General features: G+C 44.6%; 1 pseudogene; it reads left to right on the top strand.

Moving 5' to 3' along the window:
• Positions 1-1,842: 1,842 nt before the first annotated feature.
• Positions 1,843-2,857, top strand: LOC110140581 (DNA-directed RNA polymerase II subunit RPB3 pseudogene; annotated as a pseudogene).
• Positions 2,858-10,291: the final 7,434 nt, after the last annotated feature.

Below are 10,291 nucleotides of genomic sequence, written 5' to 3'. Positions count from 1 at the left end.
ACTACCAATGCTTACAGGAATCTTTCCTTCCCAGGTGTCAAAGGTAAAGAACCTACCTGCCAATGCAGGAGACACAGGTTTGATCCCTGGGTTTGGAAAATCTCCTGGAGTAGGAAATGGCAACCCACTCCATTATTCTTGCCAGACAATCCCACAGACGGGAGCCTGGTGAGCTGCAGTCCTTGGGGTCACACAAAGAATCAGACACAGCTGAGCACACACGCAACACACTTAAGCAAGAAATAAATAACCCAAACAGTACTCTAATTGTTAAAGACATTTAAACTTTAGTTAAAACTTTCTCAACAATGAAGACCAGGCCAGATGGCTTCCTTGGTAAGTCCTACTCAAACATTTCAGGAGATGATATCAAATTCTTCCAGAAAACAAAGGAAGAAACATTTCTCACTGCATTCTATAAAGCCAGCACAACCCTGATACAAAAACAAAATTAAGATATTAAAGAAGACTATAGTGCAGTGACCCACATGAAAATAAATGAAAAATTCTCCAAAAAAAAATTTTTACACATGTAAAAAGAACATCACAACCTGGGAATACAAGATTGGTTTAATTTTTGAAAATCAACAATATATGAATAATTCATCATATTAACAGGCCAAAAAATGAAAAATCATATGATCATTTTAATGAATATAAAAAAGCATTGACTAAATTAAGCATCCAGTCTTCAGCAAACTGGGGATAGAAAGGAACTGCCTCAATCTAATAAGGAGAAATCTTCAAAAAATATATGTTAGCATCATATTTAATGGTGAAAGACTAACTTCTTTCATCCTTAAGATCAGGAGGAAATCACAGAAGTTCACTCTCACCAGTTCTATTCACCACTATACTGGAAGTTCTAAACATTGCAATAAGACAAGAAAAAGAAATAAAAGGAATCCAGATTTAAAAAAAAAGGCAAAATTGTTTTTTATTCACAGGCATGATAGTGTACATAGGAAATTCTATGTAATATACAAAAAAGTGACTAGAACAAATAAGTAAGTATAACACAGTTGTTAGGCATAAGACTGATATTAAAGAATCAATTCTATTTCTCTATACTAGAAACAATCAGATTGAAATGAAAAAGAAAAGTTGCAACAGCATTAAAAAATAAGAAACACTGAGAGATATAGAAAGATATATAAGGCTCAAGCACAGAAAACTACAAAATATTACTGAGAAAAATTAAGATCTAAGTGAATGAAGATTTTTTATTATAATCATGAACCAGACTCACTCTTGTAAAGCTATAAGCTCTCCCCAAACTGATCTATAGCTTCAACACAATCTCAAATAAAATTCCAGCAAGCTTTCTTATAGAAACTGACAAACTCACTCTAAAATTCTTTTGGAAGTGAAAAGGGCCTAGAATGGGGAAAAAAAAATAACTCTTAAAGAGAAAACTATAACTGGAAGATTAACACACTCTGACTTTAAGATTTATGAAGCTACTATAATAAAGACAGTGTGGTATTGGTGTCAAGATAGGCAAACAAGTCAGATTCTAGAAATAAGCTCACATAATTGAAACCGATTTTCAAGAAAGATGTAAAGGTAATTCAGTGGAGAAAAGTTGGTCTTTTCAACAAGAACTGCTAGAATAATGAAAGAATCATATGAAACAAAAAAATGAGCTTCAATCCATTCACCATATTTGAAATTTAGCTCAAAACAAATGATAAACCCAAATATAAAACATTTAGAAGAAAACTTAGAATAAAACTTTGTAACCTAAAATTAGGCAATGGTTTCTTAGAAACAACACCAAAAGCACAATTGTTAGGGGGGGGGGGGGGGGGGGCGGTAATTGACCTAATCAAAATTAAGAACATGTGTTCTTCAACAGTCACTGATAAGAAACTGAAGAGGCAGCCGTACGCCAACCAGCCTACCGTGCGGATCACGGAGCTCACCGACGAGAATGTCAAGTTCATCATCAAGAACACGGACCTGGCGGTGGCAAATTCTATCTGGAGGGTCTTCATTGCTGAGGTGCCCATAATAGCAATTGACTGGGTTCATATTGATGCCAATTCCTCCGTCCTTCATGACGAGTTCATTGCTCACAGACTTGGATTAATCCCTCTCACCAGTGATGACATTGTGGACAAGCTGCAGTACTCCCGGGACTGCACGTGTGAAGAGTTCTGCCCCGAGTGCTCGGTGGAGTTCACTCTGGACGTGCGGTGCAACGAAGACCAGACGCGTCACATCACGTCTCGAGACCTCATCTCCAACAGCCCCCGGGTCCTTCCGGTGACATCTAGGAACCGAGATAATGACCCCAATGACTACGTGGAGCAGGACGACATTCTCATCGTCAAACTGAGAAAGGGCCAGGAGCTGAGACTGCGTGCCTACACCAAAAAAGGCTTTGGCAAGGAACACGCCAAGTGGAATCTGACTGTAGGAGTGGCTTTTGAGTATGACCCTGACAATGCCCTGAGGCACACGGTGTACCCCAAGCCGGAGGTTGGCCAAAGAGTGAGTATTCGGAGCTGGATGGGGATGAGTCGCAGGCCCCCTACGACCCGAATGGCAAGCCAGAGAGGTTTTACTACAATGTGGAGTCCTGTGGCTCTCTGCGCCCCGAGACCATCATCCTTTCAGCCCTCTCTGGATTAAAGAAGAAGCTGAGTGATTTACAGACCCAGTTAAGCCACAAGATCTAGAGTGACATCCTCACCATAAACTAGCTGCAGCTCACGTGTTTGAGCAAAACAGTTGGATTTCAGGTCTCCTGAGACTTTTTAGCTCCTGGGGACTGGACAACTGTTGCTCAAGTTTCTTGGCAAGCCTTCAGTACCAATTAGCAGGGCAGCAGCAGGGCAGGGTAGGTCCATCCCAGCCTTGCTCAGTTACAGATCACCGGGGGCTCCACTGCCGCGGCAGGCAGGAGAGCTTTCCCCCTTCATTTAGCATCCCTGGGCCTGCCTGTGGGTCGGCAGTAGTGCCCCCTGAAACACTGCTTCTGTCCTGTCTCCCAGTGTGCCTTGGGGGCCGTAGGGCTCCCCTGTTGACTGCCACTGAGCCAGACTCTCATCTTTGGGTTATTTCAGCTCTTTACTTCAAACCCTTTCTGTTCACAAGTTGGAGTGCTCACTGTTGTAGGCTTGTGTGTAGGGACTGACTCTGGAATCCTCACTCGGGCTGCTGAGAGTCCTTCCAGTCCCTGCCTCGGCCATCCTATTGGTCCTTCACTCAGATTCTCAAGTGTCCTGAATTTGAGTACCTCTTAAGAGTAGTGTTAGGCCCAGGCTATCCCCCTCTTCCTGCCAGTAAACCTTGTATTTTGTTCTCTACCCGTCAGTTTCAATCTTCACCAGCAATGGCCAGATGATTTAATTTGTGTGTGTGGTGAGGGGCAGGGAAGAGGACTAGGACCTTAATGAAGATCTAGCCTTGACCCCTTAGCCCTGTAGGTAGGCACACACCCAACGCGGTTAATTAGGCAGCCTGGCAGGAGAAGCCTGGAGAAAACCGGAAATCTAGTACAGAAAGGAAGGGTTATTTATTAACTAACAGTAGTTGTCTTTTGCAAGTTTTTATTTTTGGCAATAAAGAGCACAACATAAAAAAAAAAAAGAAAGAAACTGAAAAGGCAAGACACAGAATGTGAAAAAATTCTGTAAATGGTATACCTGATAAAGAACCATCACCAGAATATATAAAGAACCATAAAATCTCAATAATAAAAAAGCTAATTTTAAAATAAACAAAAGATTTGAATATTTTTCCAAAAAGAGGGTGGGGGATAGCAGGTAAGTATACAAAAAGATGCTCAACATAATTAGACACTCAGGAAATGTAAGTTAAAAGCACAATGAGCTACCCACATCTTAGGATATCTAAAATTAAAAAGACTGACCATACCAAGTGTTGGTGAGGATGTGGAACAACTGGAATCCTCACACATTGCTGGTGGGCATGTAAAGTGGTAAAACCCACTTTGTAAAGCAGTCTGGCAGTTTCTAAAAAGTTAAATAGACACTTCTCATATGATACAGCCAATCTACTCCCGTGCATTTACCCAAGGAAAACATATCTATTTCATATATGTATATATACAGAGACTTGGACATGATTACTCACAGCAACTTTATTTGTACTCACTCAAAACTGGAAACAATCCAAATGTCCATTAGCAGGGAAAGGGATAAACAAATCATGGTACAGTCATGCAAAGGAATATTACTTGGCAATGAAAAGGGGGAAACCTATTTCCACTTGTAACCACACTGATGAATCTCAAAGTAATCATGCTGAGTGAAAGAAGCCAGGTGTGGAAGAAAACAAATTGTACACTTCCATTTAAATAAAACTCTAGAAAATGCAAACTTATCTCTAGGGACAGAAAGCAGACCAGTGGTTGCCCAAGGAGGGGGCAGGGAGAGGTGCAGAGGGGACGGGCAGGACAGAGGGGTCACAGAGGGGCCAAAGAAACATCTAGAGGTGATGGAGATGCTTGCTACACAGATTGTGGTGGCGTGGGCATATACATATGTCAAAACTTATCAAACTGTACACTTTTAAACCTGTGTGGTTTATCACTTGTCAACTATATACTTCAATAAAGCTGTCAAAAATCATGGGCACCCATGCTTTCTGGACCCACAAAGCTGGCCCTTTCACCTGAATTACTCACTTGGGTCTTACACCAGTGGGAAATTCCTAATGAATGAATGTCTCCGTGTTTCTGCCAGTTACTCTACATCACAAGTTGAAAAGAGATCCTTACCACAGTCAAGCATCCTGGCAGTCAGCTCTGACATTTCACCTGAGGAACTGAACTTATATTCCAAACATCTCCCAAACAGCTCTAGGAGTTGCTTCAGAACCTGGGGCTCAGACACAATGGTAACTCCAGGCTCACACCCAACATTTGCACTGTGGCACTCTCTGCTCACAATGAACAGGGTCCCTCCCTGCAGTTAGGGTCAGACTTACAGCCCTGCCAACAGGTAAGACAGCTGTGTACAAAGCTGGTACAAAGAAACAGGCAAACATGTTCAGATGTTTGTGCCGTGTGTGTGTGTGTGTGTGCATGTGTGTGTATTTAGTTGCTCAGTCATGTCCGACTCTTGGTGACCCCATGGACTGTAGCCCACCAGGCTCCTCTGTCCACGGGATTCTCCAGGAAAGCCTTCTGCAGTGGGTTGCCATTCCCTTCTCCAAGGGATCTTCCCAGCCCAGGGATCAAACCCAAGTCTCCTGCATTGCAGGCAGATTCTTTACCATCTGAACCACCAGGGAAGCCTCAGAGGGGAGGGCCTCCAATTCTCCCTTCAAGATTTTCTTTAGGCTCTATTGCAATCAGTTCAGTTCAGTTGCTCAGTCATGTCCAACTCTTTGTGACCGCACAGGCTACAGCACGCCAGGCTTCCCTGTCCATCGCCCACTCCCGGAGCTTGCTCAAACTCATGTCCATCGAGTCAGTGATGCCACCCAAACATCTCATCCTCTGTCTTCCTCTTCTCCTCCTGCCTTATTATTATCGCTTCTGTTGCAATAATCATGCTTATTCACTTTTTTTGTTCATGCATAAGACCTAAGGCAATGTCTGGTGTATGTTTGGGTTTTTTCCCAACCTACAGTAGATTTGGGGGCTGGGGAGGGGGGAATACTGAAAAAACAATGCTGGCCAACTAGAAGGGTGGCAGCATCACTGAGCTAGAAGGGACTTCAAGATGATGAGCTGGGCCAAGTCACTCACAGGTGAGGAACCCAGAACCCAAGGATGAGACGGGATCTCCCTAAGGTCACTGGGTAAGTTAATGACCAAATCTTTCAAATCTCTTCTCAGTCTCTTGCATTTATGCTGCAGTTTGAGAAAGACAGAACAACTAGGAAAAGCAGACAGAAAACCTGAGAAAGGACAGATATTACGGACCACTTAGTGTTAGTGAAAAACAACAGTCCCATATGGAAGGCACTAGAGTGTTCCAATGCAATACCAGCTGGATGGAACCAGGAATTCCATAGACAAAGCTAAGCCATATGCCATTGCCTCTGCCTAACAGGAAATTGGAAAAAGGTCATTGGCAAAGACCCTGATGCCAGGAAAGATTGAAGGCAAAAGGAGAAGTGAGCAGCATAGGATGAGATGGTTAGATAGCATCGCTGACTCAGTGGACATGAATCTGAGTATACTCCTGGAGGCAGTGGAAGACAGAGGAGCTTGGCATGCTGCAGTCCATAGGGTTGCAAAGAGTTGGATACGACTTAGTGACTGAACGACAAGAGGAAATCACTTCCCATTTAACATGGTTAAAATCAAAGGTGGCTAAATGACTAAGCCTGTCAGCTGAGCAACAATTCCAAATCACTTCCAAAGTGCTTCACCAGAAAAGGAGTGTTGGAGTACATACTTCCTATATATATGTTTACCTATCCTTTAAACACAGGTATTGTTGTTTGAGGTAAGTTTTATATACAGGTAACAGTCCTGATCTGCCTCTTGAGAAACCTGTATGCAGGTCAGGAAGCAACAGTTAGAACTGAACATGGAACAACAGACTGGTTCCAAATAGGAAAAGGAGTATGTCCAGGTTGTATATTGTCACCCTGCTTATTTAACTTATATGCAGAGTACATCATGAGAAATGCTGGGCTGGAAGATGCACAAGCTGGAATCAAGAAATATCAATAACCTCAGATATGCAGATGACACAACCCTTATGGCAGAAAGTGAAGAGGAACTAAAGGGCCTCTTGATGAAAGTGAAAGAGGAGAGTGAAAAAGTTGGCTTAAAGCTCAACACCCGGAAAACTAAGATCATGGCATCTGGTCCCATCACTTCATGGGAAATAGATGGGAAAACAGTGGAAACAGTGTCAGACTTTATTTTTGGGGGCTCCAAAATCACTGCAGATGGTGAGTGCAGCCATGAAATTAAAAGATGCTTACTCCTTGGAAGGAAAGTTATGACCAACCTAGATAGCATATTAAAAAGCAAAGACATTACTTTGCCAACAAAGGTCCGTCTAGTCAAGGCTATGGTTTTTCCAGTGGTCATGTATGGGTGTGAGAGTTGGACTGTGAAGAAAGCTGAGCGCCAAAGAATTGATGCTTTTGAACTGTGGTGTTGGAGAAGACTCTTGAGAGTCCCTTGGACTGCAAGGAGATCCAACCAGTCCATCCTAAAGAAGATCAGTCCTGGGTGTTCATTGGAAAGACTGATGCTGAAGCTGAAACTCCAATACTTTGGTTACCTCATGTGAAGAGTTGACTCATTTGAAAAGACCCTGATGCTGGGAGGGATTGGGGCAGGAGGAGAAGGGGACAACAGAGGATGAGATGGCTGGATGGCACCACCGACTCGATGGACGTGAGTTTGAGTAAACTCTGGGAGTTGGTGATGGACAGGGAGGCCTGGTGTGCTGCGATTGATGGGGTCACAAAGAGTTGGACACGACTGAGCGACTGAACTGAACTGAATGTCCTTTTATGTTCTCCTTGCCATCAGTGACAAGCGCCTCAATGCACCCCTGCCCTTCAAAAAACCACCACATAGAACATTCCACAGAATGGAACAGAGCACCCACCTGGGGTCCAGAGACCTGGAGTCTGCTGCAACCTTGTGACACTTGGTCTCATCCAATTCTTCCATCCGTCAAGCAGATCAGGAAGCTGAAACGCAGAGATGAAATCAGACTTGCCCAAGGTCCCACTGAGAAGAAAGTGAAAGTGAAAGTTGCTCAGTTGTGTCTGACTCAGGCTCCTCTGTCCCTGGGATTCTCCAAGCAAGAATACTGGAGTGGGTAGCCTTTCCCTTCTCCAGGGGATCTTCCCAAACCAGGGGTCGAACCCAGGTCTTCCACATTGCAGGTGGATTCTTTACCAGCTGAGCCACAAGTGAAGCCCAAAAATACTGGAGTGGGTAGCCTATCCCTTCTCCAGGGTATCTTCCTGACCCAGGAATCAAACCAGGGTCTTCTGCATTGCAGTGGGATTCTTTACCACCTGAGCTATCAGGGGAGCCCACAGAGAAGAACTAGAGTGCAAAATTTGTACTTGAACCCAAATCTAACACCAGAGCTGTGCCTGTTCAGGGGGCCACGTGTTCACCCCAGGAGGGCCCCCAGGACATGTAAGCAGGCAGCATTCAGTGAAAACAGGAGTTGACCTCCAAGGTTCCAAGGCAGAACCACCAGCTCCTAGAATGTCGTGGCGAAACTTTAGTGTCTAAACAACACAGTCCTACTGAATTGCCCAGGGAACTGTATTCAATATCCTGTGACAAACTGTAATGAAAAATAATATGAATACATGCATATATGTGTGTGTGTGTAACTGAGTCACATTGCCGTACGGCAGTAATTAACACAACATTATAATCCAACCGTACTTCAATTAAAGAAAAAAAAGTGTCAGACTTCCCTGGTGGCTCAATGAATGGGAATCTGCTTGGCAATGCAGTGGACACAGGTTTAATCCCTGGGGCAGGAGGAGTCCACATGCCCTGGAACAACTAAGTTTGTGCACAACTACTTAGCCCAGGCTCGCTGCTGCTGCTGCTAAGTCACATCAGTCGTGTCCAACTCTGTGCGACCCCATAAACAGCAGCCCACCAGGCTCCTCTGTCCCTGGGATTCTCCAAGCAAGAATACTGGAGTGGGTTGCTTTTTCCTTCTCCAATGCATGCGTGCATGCTAAGTTGCTTCAGTCATGTCCGACTCGGTGTGACCCTATGGACAGCAGCCCACCAGGTTCCTCTGTCCATAGGATTCTCTAGGCAAGATTACTGGAGTGGGTTGCCATTTCCTTCTCCAACCCCATGCTCCAAGGCCTGCCAGCCAGCACTACTGATGCCCGTGGGCCCAGAGCCTGTGCTCCGCAACAAGAGAAGCCACCGCAATAAGCAGCCCGCACATGGCAACGAAGAGCAGCTGCAGCTCGCCACAAGAGAAAACCCGCACAAAGCAACAAAGAGAAGTGAATAGTTTTTGGTTTTATTTTTTTAATTAACATCAACAGCTTAGTTGGGAGGACAGACATCACTTCCAAGTAAAAAAGCACTTAAAATGTGCGGTACTTGCAATGGCAGGGAAGTATGTGTAATGTGCGCGGAAAGATAGGCGGAACAATTGAACTGAGAAGCCAAGAAGGTGGCTGAGCCTTGTGCCTTGTGGATTTCACAAGGAGATGTCCCGGATGTTGGGGGCGGGGGGGATGGTTCACAGCACCCCTCCCCCGCTGGCATTCTCTCAGTTCAGTTCAGTTCAGTCGCTCAGTCGTGTCAACTCTTTGCTACCCCATGAATCGCAGCACGCCAGGCCTCCCTGCCCATCACCAACTCCCAGGCATTCCCCAACAGGGTTAAAATTTTCGATTTACTGCAAATCGAGACGCCAGCTTCACACAGCAGTCTGTAAAGGGGCTAACAGCCAATTTATGTTACCAGGAAGTCTGCTGTGAACTTACCCAATTTGTTGCCACTGTCTGCATGTTTAATGTTTCCTGTTAGGAATCATCTGTGTTACTGTTCTGTCCCCATCATTTCAAGCCCCCATCCTCTCTTCCTTCTTTGTATGAACATGGCACACAATTAATATTCCGGCAGTTTGTGTGATTGCTCTCAATCCATGCGAATAACCACCCGCTATTTCATCACTTGTTAATTTCTGAAGTTTTTAGCCTAGATTGGAATATTCTTTCCAGCGGGGCCTGGGGCTAGGCCTGGAGCTGCTACATAGTAAACCAATAAAATGCATTCTCTCTCCCTCTCAGAGAAAGCCCATTCCCCAAGCTCTGGGTCCTCCCCCAAAGGCTGGAGAGAGACAGAGGGAAACAGAGAGAGAGTGGGGACAGAGACAGAGACACAACGGGAAATGAAAACAGAGCCAGAGAAACAGGGAGGAAGTTCCCCTTGCCATCTGAGGTATTCAGATCCCTCTAGAGAGCAAACTGTTCTCATAGTGCACTCGGAGGAGGTGTGATATCAGAGTTCATATAAGAAAGGAAGAACGTGTTACTCACATCCAACTCTTTGAAACCCCATGGACTGTAGCCCACCAGGCTCCTCTGTCCGTAGAATTCTCCAGGCAAGAATACTGGAGTGAGTTGCCATTTCCTTCTCCAGTGGATCTTCCCAACCCAGGGAGAGAAGCCTGGTCTCCTGAATTGCAGGTGGATTCTTTACTGTCTTTAATTCTGAACTCGGGGAAGTTCAAGTAAGGTCCCCAGCAATGCTTACAACCTGCTAACAGGGACATAATGAGCGATCTTTTTCTTTTGCCGCTTTACTTTTTAACTGCAGGATAACTGCTTCACAGAATCT

Source organism: Odocoileus virginianus, chromosome 16 (genome assembly GCF_023699985.2).
Source record: "Odocoileus virginianus isolate 20LAN1187 ecotype Illinois chromosome 16, Ovbor_1.2, whole genome shotgun sequence".
In the NCBI taxonomy this organism is placed as follows: Eukaryota; Metazoa; Chordata; class Mammalia; order Artiodactyla; family Cervidae; genus Odocoileus; species Odocoileus virginianus.
Note: the sequence above shows the minus strand (reverse complement) of the source record. Positions and strands in the feature narration are given on the sequence as shown.